Genomic DNA, 21745 nt, shown 5'->3' with positions numbered 1-21745 from the left:
GTAATGATTCCATAAATCACCAAATAACCAGTCCACTTTCAAAATCTCCCCCCAAAATGTTCTCAAAAATGCCTGGTTTTTAGCAGCTGATTTGCTCTATCCTGTATCTAAACAACCCCCATACATTGCATTTGATTATTATACCTTTTACATCTTTTTCCCTTTATAATGCAGACCTTTCCCTTTTCTAGTGCTATTAATTTGCTGGAGAAGCTGCTTCTTTTCTCCTGTAATATGTTTTACGTTCTGGAAGAAGCCTGGGTTATTAGCTATTGTGGCAACTGCCTGACACAGTGTAGCTTGAGCCTACCTAAAGAGGCCAAAAGGTGAAGAAGGAAAATCATGTTATTCCTCATCATCATTATATATTGACGATTCACAAATCTTATTTCCAGCTTAGATCTGTCCACTGAACTTCAGACCCATGTATCTTACTGCATACTTAAAGTTTCCCTTTCCTTTACACGTCCCACACAGTCTGATTTTTCACCTTCTCTCCAAAAGCACATTTGCAAAATTCCACATTCATTCATTAAATGGTTTCCATTTTTCTAGTCTTTTAGAGCAAACACTTGATGTCAACACTTTTTCACCCAAATTTATGTATTTTCCTGCAACAGAACATGTTTGTTCTAACTTCAGACATAAACAGAACTGACCACTTCATACCATCCCCACTGCCGTCAGTCTGATTGAAGCCACCATCATGTCTCTCCTGGACTGGTCCCAACTCGTCTCTGCTCCTGCTCTTTCCTTGGGCATCTATTCTCAATACAGCTGTTAGAATTATCTTATTAAAATATAAATCTAATCAGGTCACTGCTCGGCTTACCACTTTTTGTTGGCTTCCCATCTCACTCAGCATAAAAGCTGATGTTCATACTATGAAGTACCAAGAACTACAAGTTTTATATTATCTGGCCTCCCATTAACTTTCTGGACCTTATCTCATGTTCTATGGCCTTTTGTCCTTTTTTTTTTTCTTGAGCTACACTGCTTTTCCTGCTGTTCCTGCAACACACCAGGCATGCTTACATGTGAACTTGTTATTCCCTCTGCCTAGAATGCTATTTTCTAGCCCTTTAATTGTTAATCTTCACTAGAATATCAACTCCTTCAATATTTCATATTTTTCTTTGCTGACTGATGTTTCCACTTAGCATTATAACTCTATAATTGTTCTAGTCTGAATATTTTGTCACCTCAAAATTAATATATTGAAACCTAATATCCAATGTGATGGTATTAGGAGGTGGGGCTTTTGAAAGGCACTAAGGTGAAGAGGGCAGAGACCTGATGAATGGGATTAGTGCTCTTATAAAATAGAGTTCACAGAAACCCCTCAGCCCTTTTGCCATGAGAGGACACATTGAAAAGACACCCATCTAGGAACCAGGTAGCAGATTCTCACCCGACAAAGGATCTACCAGTGCTTTGATTCTGGACTTGCCCTCCTCCAGAACTGTGAGCAAAAAAATTTTCTGTTGTTTATGAGCCACTTAGTTTATGGTATTCTGTTAAAGCAACCCAAGTAGACTAAGGCAATAAATTACCTTATTTGTTGACTCTTCTATTAGAATAAAAGCATCCTGAGGGTGGGATTTATTTTTCTATCTTATATACTACTATATTCTCAAACATGAGGAACAAAGCTAGAAGAACTACTCAAGGAAGTCCTCAATATGAATTTACTGAGTAAATGTGATATAATTATCATCATCATCATCATCATCATCATCATCATCATCATCGTATTCATTTTATTCTATGCATGTGAGACCTTTTCTCTGATTTCTAGCTGTGTGGTACCTCCCACCTTATTTATATATCTGCTCCTCTTTTCATTTTCCATGTTATTCTTTTCAGAAACAGGTTGAAAACAAGACTTAAGAGCTTCTGTGTCCTCAGTTTTTTTCTACCTCAGTGGTCATTGGTATGAAAACAGTAGCTCTAATTACTTCACTAGAAAATTCCTTCTTTAGCGGGCAGAACTGCTTCTGTTTCTGGTCCTCCAGGCACAGAGACGCCAAGAAAACACAGTTAATTAGGCACTTCGGAGTCTAGACAACTGCACGACAAAATCAAGCCAGAGGATTTCCATTTTACCCTGAAGGTTGCTAGAGTTAGTGACTGTGAGAAGTGCTTCCAAGATGCCCTGGTAGAAAATGATGCTAATCAAGCTATCATTGAAAGGCAATTCAGCCATGAAATGAATGGTCTGGCCTTCTGTCTAGAGTAAAGGCTGTTGGCTTTCTCTTGATGGTTTGTAATGTTCCTGATAGAGGATCATCTCTGCCTTAACCCCAAGATTTTCTTCTGCAGCCTGCTAGAATTTCAACTTGGCAAGGGCTAATAAATGAGAATAAGTTAAGTTAGAACATATGATATACAACATTGGTTTTCAACTGGGGCCAATATGGTCAGGAAAAATAAACAAGCAATGTCTGCAGACATTTTTGGTTGTCACAATTGGGAGCATGCTACAGGCATCTAATGCATAGTGACCAGGGATGCTGCCAAACATCCTAAAAATCACAGGATACACCCGAACAACAAAAGAGTTATCTGGTCCAAAATATCAGTTGTAGCTTGGTAGAGAAATACTGTTAGAGAAGAATCATACCTTGAGTCTACAAATACTGCTCCTATCACTTGACTTATAAACAGCAGTTATGAAAAAGAATCACCAGTATCTTCATGTGGACTCAGGGATAACACACTTTCCTGCTTATTTCTATCTTTTTCAGCAAACTTTCTGAGTCTTCTTGGGTATTTCTCCTTATCTCCCAGAACTATGACTCCAGGATCCATTCTTGAATCTTTTTGTGCTACACATTTCTTAGGAATCCAGTCTCAGGACTTTCAACACCAATGGCATATTAAAGATTCCTAAGTTTATATTATTTTTGACTTAGAACTCTAGACTAGCATAACCAGTTGCTACTTGACTTCTCTATTATGTGCCTATTAGATATCTCAAGCCTTATATGTCTAAAATTATATTTCCAGAGGAGGGGTCCAAGAGCGAGTGCAGAACGACCTAAACTCACCTCTTCCCATGGACGTACAAAATCTATACCTGCACATGGAGCAGTTCTAATGGAAGAATTGAGTGCTGATTGAACAGCTTCTACACAGAAAAGCCAAGGATAGAAGAGTGACACAGAGATTGGCAGGAGAGATGGAGGGACAGCGACGATGGAAACCCCACTCCAATGTTACAAATTGTAGTAAGGAGGGATACCACTGCGGATCCCCAGAGAGATTTAGCCCACTTGGGGCAGAACAAAAAAGTAAAAATCAAACCAAACCAAACAAAAACAAAAGACATGGGCAATTAGAGAAGAACAAAGATGGTGGTATAACAATTCCAAATCTTAAACAATACTAAAAAGCTATCGTTATCTAAACAATACTGTATTGGCACAAACATAGGCACATAGATCAAGAGAATATAATTTGGGGTCTCAGAAATAAACCCATGCTTATATAATCAATTAATATATGACAAAGGAGGCAGGAGTATACAATAGGGAAAAGACAGTCTTTTCAATAAATGATACTGGGAAAACCAGAGAGCTACATGCAAAAGAATGAAAATGGACCATATTCTTACATCACATACAAAAATAAACTCAAAATGGAGTAAAGAAGTAAATGTGAGACCAGAAATCATAAAACTCCTAAAGGAAAACATAGACAATGATCTCTTGGATATTGCCCTTGGCAATGTATTTATGGGTATGTCTCTCCAGTAAAGATAAATAAATACAAAAATAAATAACTGGGACTACATCAGAATAAAAAGCTTTTGTACAGCAAAGGTACCATAAACAAACAAACAAAAAAGGCAGCGTATTGAATGGGAGCAAATATTTGCAAATGACATATATGATAAGTGGTTAATATCCAAAACATATAGAGGACTCAACAAAACTCAACACTGAAAACTCCCCAAATAATCCAATTAAAAATGAGCAGTGGACCTGGACAGACATTTTTCCAAAGAAGATACACAATGGCCTACAGACACATGAAAAGATGTTTGATACCACTAGTCATCAAGGAAATGCAGATCAGAACTATAATGAGATGTCACTTCCTACCAGTTAGAATGGCTACTATCAAAAAGACAAAAAATAACAAATGTTGATGAGGATGTGGAGAAAAGGGAACCCTCATGCACCATTGGTAAGAACGTAAATTGGTGCAGCCACTATGAAAAACAGTATGGAAGTTCCTCAAAAAATAAATAGAAATATCATTTAATCCACTATGGGTATTTACTTAAGGAAAATGGAAAGTCTAATTTGAGAAGATAAAGGTATCCCTATGTTTACTGCAGCATTATTTACAATAGCCAAATTATGGAAGCAACTCAAGTGTCCATCGAAAGATAAGTGGGTAAAAAAGATGTGGTACATACAATATTAATCAACTATGAAAAAATGAGATCTTGTCATTTGTGACAACATGATGGACCTAAAGGTATTATGTTAAGTGAAATAAATCAGACAAATTCAAATATCAGATGATTTCACTTACATATGGAATCTAGAAACCAAAAGCAACCAACCCACAAACAAAAAGAAACAACATGTAAATACAGAGAACCAACTGGTGGTTGCCAGAGGGAAAGGAGGTTGGAGGATAGGCAAAATAGGTAAAGGGGATGAAGAGGTATAAACTTCTAGTTATGAAATAAGTGGATGAAAAGTACAGCATAGGGAATATAGCCAATAATATTCTTATAATGCTTTATAGTGACAGATAGTAACACATTTATCACGGTGAAGACTGAGTATTATACAGAATTGTTAAATCATGTTGTACATTTGAAACTAATATAATACTATATGTTAACTATACTTCAATAATATATATATAATAATAATAAATAATAATATATAATAAATAATGATAATAAATTATATATATATATATATATATATATATATATATATATATATATATATATATATTTAAAGGACATCTAGACTCTAAGTGAAGGAAACCCATTTACTAAACCCAGAACATCCACCAGTGAAGGCATTTCTGAAACTATCTCTGGGGTGGTGGGTACTGGTGAACACCATTTTTATGCCCTTCTCCCAACGTGACAGCACACATAGGAACAGGGCTCAGGTGCTCCACCTGGCTTGCATCTCAGCAAACTCTGGTCCTCTAGCCCTCACCAACTTCAGCTATCCTCACAAGGTGGCCCCCTATCTATGCCCATCCAAGCTCCATCTATCCTACCAATGCTGCCCTGGTAATACATCTTGGGAAACCCCCAACATGTACCCACAACTGTTCTAGGCATTTTTTCTAAGTGATGTGGGCATAAGTACCTGGAACATACCTGGCCTGTACCTACTTCAGCTCCAGATGTACTAGAGAGGCACCCCCTGTGTTAAGTTCCCCAGGTCAAACACACCTAAGATACAGATGTCCCACAAGGAAAGCCTAAGTGCACAGCTCTACAGGATGCAGTAGTCCAAACCCACTTCGTATCCAGCTGTCCCACCAAGGCACCACCTATGTGGAGCACCTGCCATAGCTCCAGTTGCCCCACTGGGAGTGTCCAGCATGGGTGGGGGGGGGACCCTGGGATCCACCAGCCACACCTGCTTTAGCTCCAGATGTCCTGCCAGGGTGCCTACTGCACAGACTATCCCAGTCATACTTGCTGCAGTTACACATGGTGTCCTGGGACACCTCAGCCCACATCCACTACAAGTTTCCAGGCACATACGATCTACACAGGGGGCATTCCTACACAAGTCCTCTCCTTCAAGACTAGGAGAGGTAGTTGTCTCCTTTAAGCCATAAAAATAAACACATAAAATCAAACAAAATGAGGACACAGAGGAATAAGCTTCCAAATCAAAGAACAAAACAAAACTCAGGAAAAAAGGAAACAAAAACCATAAAACCCAAAACACTAATTGAAATAGAGATAAGCAATCTACTCAATAAATAGTTCAAAGTTATGGTTGTAAACACTCTCAGCAGACTTGAAGGAAAAGTGGGTGAATGGGTGAATTCAGTGAGAATTTCAACAAAAAAGAGCAAATATTAAAAAAAAAAACAGAGTTGAAAAAAACAATAACTAAATTGAAAAATAATCTAGAGGGATTCAACAGCAGATTAGATCATACAGAACGGATCAGTGAGCTAAAAGGTGAATGGGGGAGCCTGGGTGGCCAGTCAGTTAGGCGTCAAACTTGAGCTCATGATATTGCATGATATTCAGGTCGTGATATTGCAGCTCATGAGTTTGAGCCCGCATCAGGCTCTGTGCTGACAGCTCAGAGCCTGGAGCCTGCTTTGGATTCTGTATCTCCCTCTCTCTCCTTCCCTCCCTTGCTCATGCTCTGTCTCCTTCTTTCTCAAAAAATAAATTAACATTAAAAAATAATAACTAGCTAGCTAACTAACTAAATAAATAAAGAAATGCAAATGGTCCAAATTCTCCCTGGCTGAACCTAGAGGGTGTAATGATAAGTGAAGTAAATCTGTCAGAGAAAGACAAATACCATATGATATTACTCATCTGTGGAATTTAAGAAATAAAACAAAGAAAAAAGAGACAAGCAAACAAACAAAAAAATGCCCTCTAAAATACAGAAAACAAACTGATGGTTGCCAGAGAGGATTTGGGTAGGGGGATGGGTGAAATAGATAAAGAGGATTAAGGATACACTTATCTTCTTTGGATAAGTGTCTATTCATGTCTTTTGCCCATTTCTTCACTGGATTCTTTGTGTTTTGGATGTTGAGTTTGGTAAGTTCTTTATAGATTTTGGATACGAACCTTTTATCCCATATGTCATTTGCCTTCTCCCATTCTTCTCCCATTCTGTCAGTTGCCTTTTAGTTTTGCTGATTGTTTTCCTCACTGTGCAGAAGCTTTTCATTTTGATGAGGACCCAGTAGTTCATTTTTGCTTTTGTTTCCCTTTCCTCTGGAGACATGTTGAGTAAGAAGTTGCTGCAGCCAAGATCAAAGAGGTTTTTGCCTGCTTTCTCCTTGAGGATTTTGATGCCTTCCTGTCTTACATTGAGGTCTTTCATCCATTTTGACTTTATTTTTGTGTATGGTGTAAGAAAATGGTCCAGGTTCATTCTTCTGCATGTCGCTATCCAGTTTTCCCAGCACCACTTGCTGAAGAGACTGTCTTTATTCCATTGGATATTCTTTCCTGCTTTGTCAAAGATTAAATAAGACATCCAGATGGCCAACCGACACATGAGAAAATGCTCAACATCACTCATCATCAGGGAAATACAAATCAAAACCACAATGAGATACCACCTCACACCTGTCAGAATGGCTAACATTAACAACTCAGGCAACAACAGATGTTGGCGAGGATGCAGAGAAAGAGGATCTCTTTTGCATTGCTGGTGGGAATGCAAGCTGGTGCAGCCACTCTGGAAAAAAGTATGGAGGTTCCTAAAAAAACTAAAAATAGAACTTACCCTATGACCCAGCAATTACACTACTAGGAATTTATCAAGGGATACAGGTGTGCTGTTATGAAGGGACACATGCACCCCCATGTTTATAGCAGCACTATCAACAATAGCCAAAGTATGGAAAGAGTCCAAATGTCCATAGATGGATGAATGGATAAAGATGTGGTATGTATACACACACACACACACACACACACACACACACACACACACACACACGATGGAGTATTACTCGGCAATCAAAAGGAATGAAATCTTGCCATTTGCAACTATGTGGATGGAACTGGAGGGCATTATGCTAAGTGAAATTAGTCAGAGAAAGACAAAAATCATATGACTCCACTCATATGAGAACTTCAAGAGACAAAACAGATGAACATAAGGGAAGGGAAACAAAAATAATATAAAAACAGGGAGGGGGACAAAACAGAAGAGACTCATACATATGGAGAACAAACTGAGAGTTATGGGAGGGGTTGTGGAAAGGGGGGTGGGCTAAATGGGTAAGGGGCACTAAGGAATCTACTCTTGAAATCAATGTTGCACTATATGCTAACTAATTTGGATGTAAATTTAAAAATATAAAAAATAAAACAAGTTAATAAAAAAATAAAATAAAAAAGTACACTTACTTGATGAGCACTGACAAATGTATGGAATATTGTTGCATAATTACAGTGTACAACTGGGACCATGTAACACTGTATGATAATTATATTTGAATTTAAAAATTTAAAAATACATTAAAAAACGACACACGGTGACTGAATGGATAAAAAAAAAAAAAAAAAGAGACCCATCTATATGCTTTTTGCACTAGACTCACTGCAGACACAAAGACACATATAGGCTGAAAGTAAAGGACTGGAAGAAGAAATTCAATGCAAATGGAAGCAGGAAACAATGCTGGGGGAGCATGATGTTCATGAGACAAACTAGACTTTATTTTTTTTTTCAACTTTTATTTATTTTTGGGACAGAGAGAGACAGAGCATGAACGGGGGAGGGGCAGAGAGAGAGGGAGACACAGAATCGGAAACAGGCTCCAGGCTCCGAGCCATCAGCCCAGAGCCTGACGCGGGGCTCGAACTCACGGACCGCGAGATCGTGACCTGGCTGAAGTCGGATGCTTAACTGACTGCGCCACCCAGGCGCCCCTAGACAAACTAGACTTTAAAACAAAAACTGTAAAAAGAGACAAAGAAGAACATTACATAATGATAAAGGGATCAATCCAATAAGAGGATACAATAATTGTAAATATCTATGAACCCAACATAGGAGCACTGAAATGCATAAAGCAAATGTTAACAAACACAAAGAGATAAATTGACAATAATACAGTAATAGAATGGGACTTGAACACTTCACTTACATTAATACATAGATCATCAAGAAAGAAAGTCAGTGAAGAAACTGGGTTTGAATGAATGACACATTAGATCAGATGGAATTAAACAGATATATAGAGAACATTCCATCCCCAAACAGCACAATATGTAACTTTTCAAGTGCACCTGGAACATTCTTCAAGACAGATCACATGTTAGGTCACAAACAAGGCTAATAAATTTAAGAATTTTGAAATCATATCAAGCATCTTGCCTAACCACAATATGAAAGCAGAAAATCTAAAATAACATGCTATTAAATCATCGATGGAACAAAAAAAAAAAATCAAAGAGGAAATCTAAAAATAATTGGAGTCAATGAAAATGGAAACACAGTGGTTCACAATCTTTGGGACACAGTGAAAGCTGTTCTAAGAGGGAAGTTTATAACAATACATTTCTACATTAACAAACAAGAAAAATCTTAATTTAACCTGACATTGAAAGGAAGTAGAAAAAGAAGCGCAAAGTGAGTAGAAAGAGGAAAATAAGAAAGATCAGACCGGAAATAAATACAGACAAAAAAATAGAAAAGATCAATGAAACTAAAAGCTGGTTCTATGAAAAGATAAAAAAATTGATAAAGCTTTATCAAGACTCATCAAGAAAAAGAAAGAGGTTTAAAATAAATAAACTCAGAAATAAAAGATAAGTTATAACTGACACCAAATAAATACAAAGGGTTATAAGGGGATACTATGAAAATGTATAAGCCTAAACTTAGACAATATAGAAGAAATGGATAAATACTTAGAAACAAACAATCTTCCAAGAATGATTAGGAAGAAATAGAAAGTTTGAACAGATCAATTCAATTACTGCTACAAATTGAATCTGGTTAATCAAAAAACTTTCAACGTACAGAAGTCCAGGAATAGATGGCTTTACTACTGAATCCTAAAACATCTAATGAATTTCTACCTATCATTATTCCATTAAGGGGAAGACATTCTTACAAAATGTTTCTTCAAGGCCAGCATTACCCTAATTCCAAAACCAGACAAGGCATTACCAAAAAATAAAAAATAAAATAAAAATAAAAAAAAATACAACTGCAGGTCAATGTCCCTGAAAAACATAGATGCAAGAATTCTCCATGAAATACTAGCAAATCAATTTCATCAATACTTCAAAAGGATCATTTATCACCATTATATGGGGATTGATTCCAGGAATGCAAAAATGTTTCAAAATCTGAAAATCAATCAAAATAATACACCACATTAAAAAATAAAAGATATATAGCCTATGATCTTCTCAGTAGATGTTTTTACAAAATTTAGCATTTAGCATGGTAATAATTTTCAGTGTGTTTAAAAGAGACATACCTAACATAACATAGGTCATATATGTCAAACCCACAGCCTACATCACACTCAATGATGAAAAGCTAGCTTTTCTTCTAAGATCAGTAACAAGACAAGAATGTCCACTTTTATTCAACTGAACATCCTAGATACAGCAACCAGACAAGAAAAAAGAAATAGAAAGCATCCAAATTAGTAAGAAAGAAATAAAATTGTCACTATTTGCAGATGACATGAAACTATACATAGAAAGTCCTAAATACTAGAATTAACAAATGAATTCAATAAAGGTGCAGAATAAATATTCTGCAATATATTTATATTTCAAAATAAATATACAGAAATATGTTGTTTCTATACACTAGCAACAAAGTAGCAGAAAGGTAAATTAAGAAACAAATGGTATTATTTATAATATCCAAGATTCAATAGATGAATGGATAAAAAAGATATGGTACACACACACACATGCACGTACAATCAAGTATTAATCAGTCATAAAAAAGAATGAAATCTTGCCCTTTGGTATAATGTGGGTAGAAGTAGAGGGTGTTGTGCTTAGTGAAATAAATAAGACAGAGAAACAAATACCATAAGATTTCACTTACATGTGAAATCTAAAAAACAAAACAAATGACCAAACAACAGAAACAGAAACAGACTCATATGGAACAAACTGGTGGTTGCCAGAAGGAGGGGGGTGGGGGATGTGCAAAAGAAGTGAAAGGTATTGAGAGGTATAAACCTCCAGCTATACAATGGAGTCATGGTTCTAAAAGTATAGCATAAGGAATATAGCCAATAATAGTGTAATAACTTTGGCAACTACACTTACTGTGGTGAGCATTTCATAACATATATAGTTGTCAAATCACTATGTCTGGACACCTGAAACTAGTATAAAATTGTATGTCAACAATACTGCAATAAAAAACAATAATAATAAATATAATAAAACCTTTGTGGCTTCTTCCTAACAAAAATAAATTAAAATAAATAAAATAAAAATAAATTAAGATAAAATTAAATTAAATTAACTTCTGGGGTTCCTGGGTGGCTCAGTCGATTGAGTGTCCCACTTTGGTTCAGGTCATGACCTCACGGTCTGTGAATTCAAGCCCCGCGTCAGGCTCTGTGCTGATAGCTCAGAGTCTGGAGCCTGCTTCAGATTCTGTGTCTCCCTCTCTCTCTGCCCACCCTCCTCTCACTCTCTGTCTCTCTCTCTGTGTCTCTCTCTCTCAAAAATAAACATTAAAAAAATTAACTTCTAATTCTCTCTACTTCTAATACTGCTCTACCCACAGTAACTTAGTTGAAGGTGCAAAATATTGCAGCTACATCTGATCTTTGTTTTTCTTATGCTCACATACATTTGCTAGCAAAAAGTGATAGCCTTACCTTCAAAATATATCTAGAATCTGATCAATTCTTATTACTTTCACTGACCCAGTGGCTTAGTCCATTTGAGCTGCTATAACAAAATGCCTCAGACTGCGAAGCTTATAAACAACAGACATTTATTCTTTATAGTTCAGGAAGCTAGAAGTCTGAGCTGAGAGTGCCAACACAGGGGAGGTGTGCACACTCCTCAATGTACCCTCACATGGTAAAAGGGGCTAGCAGTTGTCTTGTTTGTAATAGCACAAATCCCAGTCACAGGAGGCCTACCCTCAGGACCCACTCACCTCCCAGGGGCCCCACTTCCAACGCCATCACATTAGATGTCAGGACGCCAACTCAGATTTTACAGCACCCAGGGTCAAGTCACCTTCCTTTGTTGCCTTAGTTACTTCAATAGCCTCTTCACTCCTCTCGGCTGCTGCTTTGTACAATGAGGTCAAGATGACTAGAGACGGGCCAGTATTCAAAAATATGTGAAAGCAAGTTTGCAGACTTATTAAAATGTCATATGCTAATATGTTTTATATAAATCAGACATACTTATTGTTGTTAAGTTTAAGAGTTTTCTTTTATTGATATAACAAATTCCCACAAATCTGGTGACTTACACAACACTAATTTATTTTCTTATAGTTCTGTAGGTTCAGAAATCTAACTAGCAGAGTTCTCAAAAGACTTAAATTGAGGTGTTCTGCAAGACTGTATTCCTTTCTAGAGGCTCGAAGGGAAAATCTGTTTCTGGTCCTTTTCCAGATTCTAGAGGTATTCCTCATTCCTTGGTCTGTGGTTCCCTCTTGGATCTTCAAAGCCAGCACTGTTGAGTCCAGTCTTCCACATGTTCCATTAATTTCCACATCCATTTCCTTTCCCTACTTAAAAAAAAACCTTTTTTTTCTTTTTAATATTTATTCATTTTTGAGAGACAGAGACACAAGAATGTGAGTGGGGGAGGGGCACAGACCGTGGAGACACAGAATCCTAAGCAGGTTCCAGGCTCTGAGCTGTCAACATAGAGCCTGAGGTAGGGCTCGAACTCACAGACCGTGAGATCATGACCTGAGCTGAAGTCAAGGCTTAACTGACTGAGCCACCCAGGTGCCCCTCCTTTCCCTACTTTCAAGGACCCTACTGATTACACTGGACTAACTGAGATAATTCGGGAAAAATCCCTTCTCAGTTGATTAGCAATCCTAACTCCATATGGATTCTTAATTCCTCTTTGCCATCTAACTTTGCATATTCCCAGTTTCCGAAGATTAGGATGTGGATACCTTTGGTGGCAGTGAGCATTTTTCTCACTACCACACTAATCAGAGCTCTTTCTAGTCAAGTGCTAAAATTGTGATCCTTATTGCTTAGCTCCTCCAACTGAACTTAATGAGAGCAAACATTTCACATTATATATTTACAACATAAAACAACAAAGGAGAATGATTTATTATAAATGAAATATTGAAGTTTAAGCCAAAGACTCTTTCATGGGAACATCTCTTCATTAAAAAAAAAAAATCAACTCAAAGAAAAAAAATCCTACTTTGACATGGAATTGGTTCCAAAACCAGATTTTTCAGGACATTGGTCAAAAAAATCAAGTAACATTTCAACTTATTTCTTCTTTGGTCACTTCATCTTCTCTATATATTCATTTCTTTGAGACAATAGTAATAATAATCATCAGCTGAGTGTCTGCTTCATGCTTAATTCAGTTCCAAGTATTTTATCACATGATTCATTTAAGCTCACACAGCATTTTGAGAGAGATGTTATTTTCTTCTTACAGACAATATAATTGAGGCTCAGACTGACTTTTCTGCCCCAATAAGAGACAGACTGGGCCTTTGAATTGAAGCAAAAAAGCCTACAGAGGTTTAAATTACTTTCCATGGGGAATCCAGAAAGATGGTAGCAGAAATACACCTGGCATTCACAAGTCTCAGATACACAATCCAGTCAGTTTTTGTCATTTTTGTCATTGATCAGGCAAAAGATAAAAATTATGCTGATTAAACTTTTTTTTTTAATGGCCTTTTCAGCCCTGGAGAGCACTCCTTCATAAACTAGTTTGGGAAAAGCCAATTTCCAGTGGGTATGTTCACTATGTTCCTCATTTGGAGAGAGTATCCAATTCCAGGAATATTTTTGCCAACAATAAATTCACTTTCACCAGAAAAGTTACAGAGGATTATCTTAAGTGCCTGCAGAGCATAAATGACAAGTCAGAGGAATCATCTGTTATGTTCCCTGGTAATTGGATACAAAGTGCTGACCCTAAAAGATTGTGCTCCAATAATGCAATTATTTGCCAAAAATCTTAATAAAAAGCACATTTTTTCTCCTCAGGCTTCTCAGAGGCAATCCACTTTTAAAGTCTCAACCAAAGACAAATGCAAAGGTTCAGAATACTTGAGGTTCTGGTTACATACCTGCTCTCTGATCTTATGCTAAGAAGATGAATATAAACTGCTGTCGGGACCAAAACATTGCTAAATATGACACTATAAATCATCTCCATTAGTAAATGTGGTGTCAGGTTCTCATATATTTCAGACTATTTTAAACTCACACTTCATTATTTCATGATATGCCTGAATGAATCCCGGTGGTTTGATACTGCAAGTGGGTCAGCAGTCAAATCAACCTGTCTTTACCAGTTGAAGTCCCAGAGGGTCCTGGAGGCTGCACTTCCGGTGACAGACTACATCACCTTACCTGTCCCCCAGCTCCTAGATTGATGGGACCCCTTGTCTTCTTCTGCAGAAAACTGATTTTATCTTCCCCCCACACTGGAGAGCGTAAGGATGGGTGAAGTTAGCACATACAAAATTCACTGGTTCCACCATCCAGGTAGAGCCTGGATGTCTATCTCGTGTCCTAAACCAGAATGACAGCACGACCTTTCACTTCAAAAGCTTGTTCCTTTTTTAAAGAGCCCAACTTACAATACCAAGTTTCCTTGCCTTTCATGATTAAAGGTTGAAATCTATCAGAGGATCCTAAACATCAATGGCTTCTGGGGTCTGTAAATCCCTAGAAATTGCATGTAAAATTGTATGTGTGTAAAGGGGGAAATATGCATTTTTCTTAGAGAGAAAAATTTATCAGATTTAAAACAAAAAGAAAAAAATCAAAATTCTCATGGTTCAGAATAGTTTAAAACCACCTGGTAAGACATGATAGAAGGGTTTTCCTTCTCTAAAATCAAAATGGAAATCCTAAGTATATTAATGTTGCAGCTCTGCTTAAACAGGCACTGATGGGTACTGATGCTTCTTCTATGTCAGAGACAATTTGGAACAAAGCAAGATTTAAACAAACAAACAAACAGAAAAGGAAAATAGTTAAATTAGGTGCTTGTGACTGGCAATAAAGGAAAATTAAATCCTCCAATCCACATGGTATTACAAAAGGAATAGGACTGCCCAACAGTTTCTGCTGTCAGAAACCACAGAAAAGCACCACCTCCAAAAGCTTGCCATAATTAATCATAGCAGTCTCCTTCCTTCTCTACGATTTTCTCTTATGTATGGATATCGGTGAAAATAGAGCAAGGTAAGAGCTATTATCAGGCTAAACACAGAACACTTCAAGCAATTACAAAAAGCACCTAACCTAGTTTAAGGAGTGGATGGATACAGAAAGCCTTTTTAAAGGAGTTGAAATCTTAAGTTTAATGCTCAACTCTAAGGTCAGAATTAGCTAGGCAAAGACCGGATATTGGCAGGAGGAAGGAAACAGCATTGTTTGACAAGAAGAATAGGATATTCAAAACCCCAGGGACTGGACAAAACATGGAACCCTTAAAAAACTGAAAGAAATTCCACATTGCTGCAAATTAAAATGAGAGGTCTCATGTCTTGTATGATCACACTGGTCAAGTAGCCTATTTTCATTTGCCAGTGAATTTCCAGATCAAATTCCTTTATAGTACATATTGCCATTTGAAATTATCTTTATTCAGTCTTTCTACTGGTGAATAGAAGACAGGGCTGAGAGTCATGTCATACTGAGAGCACTGTCCATGACTTGGAGCCTTCATATAAAGCTGACATTTGCAAGAGTCTCTGAAGGTAAGGTAATGTGGGAGCCATTTTATGAAATGGAAGCAGTTTTCTGAAGATTTCTTCCTTATTTTGCAATTTTGAAAAGTTAAAGAATGATATTCTAGACCCTGAGGAGACACCATTATCTCTGAGATAACACACTTTCTAACGATGAGGCTTTGTGAGAGCAAGAGATTTAGGAGGGACTGCTTGAAGGAGGTAGAGCTCTGTCCTTCTCAGCCATTGTCACCAGGCTTTCACTGATACAATTATATATTGCCTTGTTGAGTAGAAGAATCAAAGTAGCCCAAAACACGTAAACAAATGAACAAAGTCTTTCTTCCAGGGAAGTAAAATACTGGTTTTCAAAACTCAACACTCAAGGAAGGGCTTCAAGATTATATGCCTTTAGTTTAATAAAGTCAGCTTATGTTTCCTTAATTCTATCCCAGACTGAGTTACTCTTTCCAACTCTTTTCTAGGAGAAAACAATGACAAATACATATATCTGACAGAGGGCTTACATACAAGATACATAAACAGCTCTTACATCTCAAAGACAAACAAGCCAGTTTCAAAAATGGACACAAGGGGCACCTGGGTGGCTCAGTTGGTTAAGTGTCCAACTTTGGCTCAGGTCATGATCTCATGGTTCGTGAGTTCAAGCCCCACATTGGGCTCTATGCTGACAGCTCAGAGCCTGGAGCCTGCTTTGGATTCTGTGTCTCCCTCTCTCTCTGCCCCTTCCCACTCATGCTCTGTCTCTCTGTATTAAAAATAAATAAAACATTAAAAAATTTTTTTAAATTAAAAAAAAATGGACAGAAGATTTAGACACCCCACAAGATATATATGAATGCACACTAAACACGTGGGAAGATGCTCAACATCATTAGTTAGAAGGGGAATGCAAACTGAAACCACAAACAGATACCACAGTACACCATTAGAGTATAATATGGTAGTGGCAACAAATGATAATGTCAAGTAAAGATGAAAATATAGAGCAACTGAAACTCTCATACACTGCTGGTAGCAATGTAAAATGGTTTGGGAGGCTGGGTGGCTCAGTCAGTTAAGCCTCTGACTCTTGATTTCAGCTCAGGTCATGATCTCACTATTTGCGGAATCAAGCCCTGTATCGGGCTCTGCACTGACAGTGTGGAGGCTGCTTGTGGATTCTCTATCTTCATCTCTCTCTCTCTCCCTATCTCTCTGTCTCTCTGTCTCTCTCTCTCTCTCTCTCTCTCTCCGTCTCTCTCTCTCTCTCTCAAAATAAATAAATGAACATTTAAAAAAAGAAAGAAAGAAATGTAATATGGTCCAACCACTTTGGAAACAATTTGGCAGTTTCTTACAAAGGTAAATATGTACTTTTCAAATGAACCAATATTCCAATACTTGGCATTTACACAAGAGAAATGCAAATGTACCTCTACAGAAAGGCTTGTACAAAACTGTTCACAGCAGTTTTATTTATAATAGCTTCAACCTGAGAACACTCCAAATGTTGAACAACAAATGAATGCACAAACTATTAGAAGTGCACAAAATGGAGTATTACTCAATAGCATAAGTGAATAAACTACTGATGTACACAATAGCATACTTCTCACAAACACTGTGGTGAATCAAAGAAGCCAGACACATATTTTGATACTCCATTTACGTTAAACTATAGGAAAAGCAAAATCAACTCTATCAAACAGATCAAACATTGACTTTGCTAGGAGATGTGAGATGAAATGGGGAAAAGCAAAGAGAACTTTTGGAGGAAAACATGGAAGTGTTTTATATCTGACAGTGGCCATAGGTATAGGAACGTATGCATAAATTTGTTTCAACTCATTAACATGTACACTTAAAATGGTTATACTTTTTTAAAATTTGTTTATTTATTCTGAGAGAGAGACAGAGAGAGCATAGGTGTTGGGGAATGGGACAGAGAAGTAGGGAGAGAGAGGATCCCAAGAAGGTACTGGACTGTCAGCATAGAACCCAATGTGGGGCTCAAGGTCACAAAGTGTGAGATCATGACCTGAGTAGAAACCAAGAGTCAGATGCTTAGCTTAACTGAGCCACCCAGGTGCCCCTAAAATGGTTATATTTTATTTTATGTAAGTTGTAATCCAATAAATCTGACTTACAACAGTAAATAAGAGAATTAGATTGTATGGCTTAAGGTGATGAAGGGAATAGAAACAAGAAAAAGTATATAATGCTAAAGCTCACCAGGAGTCCTGCAGATGGTGAACAGTTTGCAACAAAAAGTAGAATAGTCAAAGGTGTTCTTGATGACAAAGCAATCTTTTAGTAAGGACATAAAATGCACAAGGAAGTTATCTTGGTGAATATTTGGGACAAGGATATTCCATACAGAGGAAACAGCTGGTGCAACAATCTTAGGTGGAAACATGTGCAGCATGTTTGAAGGATACCAAGAAGTCCAAAGTGACAGCATTCTGAGATTGGTTCAGAAAACAAATAACATGGGGGGAAAAGGAGGGCATACGGATGACTCAGTAGGTTAAACTTCCAACTTTGGCTGAGGTCGTGATCTCACGGTTCATGGGTTCAAACCCCGCATCAGGCTCTGTGCTGACAGCTTGGAGCCTAGAGCCTTCTTCAGATTGTGGGTCTCCCTCTCTCTCTGCCCCTCTCCTGCTTATGCTCTGTCTCTCTCTCAAAAATAAACATTTAAAAAAAAAGAATGATGTGAGAATGAGACCATATAGAGTCTTTCAGGCCATTTCATTTCACTCTGTAAAATGAAGGTATTAGAAAATTTTAAGCACAGGAGTTACACAAGTTGTCTTATAGATCAGCAATATAATCGTATAGGGTGTATTGAATATAGACTATAAGAGACAAGGATAGAAGAAAGAAGACCAGGTAGGAGCCTACAGACATAATGTAGGGGACGGAGAACGGCAGTGTAGAGAAGTGGCCATTATGTGGATGCATTTTGAATGTGGAGCAAGTAGAATTTTCTGGTGGATTGGATGTTGGGGATGGGAGGCAAAAAAAAGAAGTCAAGATTCATCAAGTTTTGGCTGGAGCCAATGGCGGCAACTAAGATGTGGCAAACTGTGGATGGAGTGGATTTGAAGGAGATGATGAAGAGTTCCATTTGGAATGCATTCAGTTCAAGAGGTCTAAGTATACAACCATATGTAGATGATGAGGAATTAGGTACATGCATGACAGGGTGAGAAGAAAGGTCTGGGACAGAGGTACAATTTTGACAGAAGCAATATACCAAAAATATTGAAAGTCACATGACAGGATAAGAATCATTATGGGAAAACATGTATACAGAAGAGGAGGAAAGGGAATGAAAGGAAAGATAAGGGAAGGTGATGGAAAGAAAAGGAAGAAGGAAGAAGGGAAAGCCTGATCCTGGATACTCAACATTAAAATGATTAGAAAAAGGAGAGAAAATTTCTAAGGAACTGCAAATAAACTGCCAATGGAATAGGAAGTAAATCAAGAATATGATGTTCTGGTGGCACCTGGGTGGCTCAGTTAGTTAAGCATCTGACTTCAGCTCAGGTCATGATCTCACTGCTCATGAGTTTGAGTCCTGCTTTGGGCTCTGTGCCAACAGCTCGCAGCCTGGAGCCTGAAGCCTACTTTGGATTCTGTCTCTGTCTCTCTGCGCCCCCCCTGCTCGTTCTCTCTCTCTCTCTCTCTCTCTCTCTCTCTCTCTCTCTGTCTCTAATATACGTAAATGTTAAAGAAACTTAATTAAAAATAATATGATATTCTGAACACCAAAAGAATATGTTAAGAAGTTGAGTGCAGTCAAAGATATCAAATACTCCTGATAAATAAGATGAGAATATAACTGTCCATTGTCATTAGCAAGGTGTAAACCACTGATGATCTTTATAAGAGTAGCTTCAGTTGAATAGTGAGGATAAAAGCACAACTAGAGTGAACTTAGGGAAAAACTGAGGAGAGAAGTTGGAGACAGGAAATATAAATGACCTTTTAGAAATGTTTCAAAGCACAAAGAAACAAAAATAAGTTTTTATTTTTCAAAGTAATAGAAATAATAACATGTTTAGAAGCTGATGAAAGCAAAGATGTAGAAACAAAAGGGGACAATTTCTGGAACTGTGCCCTTGAGTAGGCAATGGGGCTGGAGTCTAGTACATAGTGAAAGGATCAGCTTTAGAAAGAGGAGCACTGGGTGGCTCAGTTGGTTATGCGTCTGACTCTTGATTTCTGCTCAGGACAAGATCTCACAGTGGTGAGATCAAGCCCCACATAGTGCTTTGTACTGGGTATGGAATCTGATTAGGATTTCCTCTGTCCCCGTCCCTTTCCTGCTTGTGCTCTCTCTCTCACTCTCTCAAAAATAAACAGAAACAGAAACATGTACACATCACCTGCGTTAACAAGAAGGTAGAATATATACGTGGATGCTACTAGATAGGTGCATAAATCATTTCACTGAATCTTTTTTTTTATTAATTTTTTTTAACGTTTATTTATTTTTGAGACAGAGAGAGACAGAGCATGAATGGGGGAGGGTCAGAGAGAGGGAGACACAGAATCCGAAACAGGCTCCAGGCTCTGAGCTGTCAGCACAGAGCCTGACGCGGGGCTCGAACTCACGGACCACGAGATCATGACCTGGGCCCAAGTCGGCCGCTTAACTGACTGAGCCACCCAGGCACCCCTCACTGAATCTTTATACATCTTGACTTAGAAATCATTTAAAAAGTTGCCCTGTACTTTTGCACTGTCTCTTTCCCCTCCCTTCGGCATTATCTGATTCAATATGTTTATTTTACACTCAGAGGAAAACACAGCACCCCACATTGGAAAAATCTTTCAGATTGTTAATTTAAACACTAATGTACAACATGAATATTCTCAACAACATTCCTGAGAAAGGTGACAATGCTCGTGAGAACAATCTTCACGACAGTCCACTGTCCTGAAAGAAAATCTGTTTCATTGGAGCAGAAATCTTTCTCAAATTTGGAGCCCAGCATTTTAACATTCACTGCTCACTTTATTCTCCTCTCAGGAACAGCAAAGCCAAACCAGGGTGGGACTTCCTAAGTCATATTTCTAAAAACACTCTTCTGGGAGATGTTTGGCATCTCAGAAATAACAAGTAAGGGAACGTCACTGTATACACGATCACACAGTAAGCTCGGAAAACTCTACAGTGAAGAGAGATTTTCACACTACTGACTTAGTGTTCTAAAACTGCTTACGCATGGAATAACAATTCCTCTCTCTCTCTCTCTCTCTCTCTCTCTCTCTCTCTGTTTTTAATTTAGTACAACGTATTAGCCATCTGCAAAAGCATTCTTCTGAAGAACAAGTTTAGGACTTAGAAGGTGACAATCCTGTGGGCATCTGCCCTTCCACAGATCCAAGGTCTAGAGACAGCTTCTCAGAATGTGTTCTTTAGAGCTAGGGGACTTGTTAAATATGCAAGTTGCTGGATCCACTGTGTCAAAATCTCCCGGAAAAAGTCCAGGAAGTTTGCACTTAATAAAGGCACTCCATGATGTTAACACACACTAGAGTTTGAAAACTACTGCCTCCAAATGTGGTCCATGGACCGTCAGCATTGGCATCATCAGGAGCTTGTTAGAAATGAAGAATCTTGGGTCCCCAGAGCAGACAGAATGAATCAGAATCTACACATTGACAAGATCATCACGGAACATATATGCACATGAAAGTCTGAGAAGCACTGTCCTGAGCCATATTCAGCTCTCAGGGAAATATTCTATTTTTCAAATTCCTCAGAAGAGAATGTTCTAATTCTCATGGACATTTCTTGCCACTCAAATCACCCCAGGTATGTAAATGTCATCACTTACAGTAGTAGACCATGGATGTCACTTAGAATCACAGTCAGAGAGCTTTTCATGGCCACGTGGTTTGGGGCATAAGGTGATGGTTGATAGTAGGAAATTTATTCCATGGCCAAGTACCCAACTTCATCTTTATTAATTCTTAGTAGACTACTTTCAAAAAATGTATGTCTAGCCAGGAAGGTAAGCCTAATAATAGCAGATTATAATAACAATACAAATACAAATGTTGCCAACAGTGAGCTTTTACCATATGCCTGGTGTTGTTGTAAATCTATG

This window comes from Leopardus geoffroyi, chromosome A1, assembly GCF_018350155.1.
Source record: "Leopardus geoffroyi isolate Oge1 chromosome A1, O.geoffroyi_Oge1_pat1.0, whole genome shotgun sequence".
Classification (NCBI taxonomy): domain Eukaryota; kingdom Metazoa; phylum Chordata; class Mammalia; order Carnivora; family Felidae; genus Leopardus; species Leopardus geoffroyi.
Note: the sequence above shows the minus strand (reverse complement) of the source record.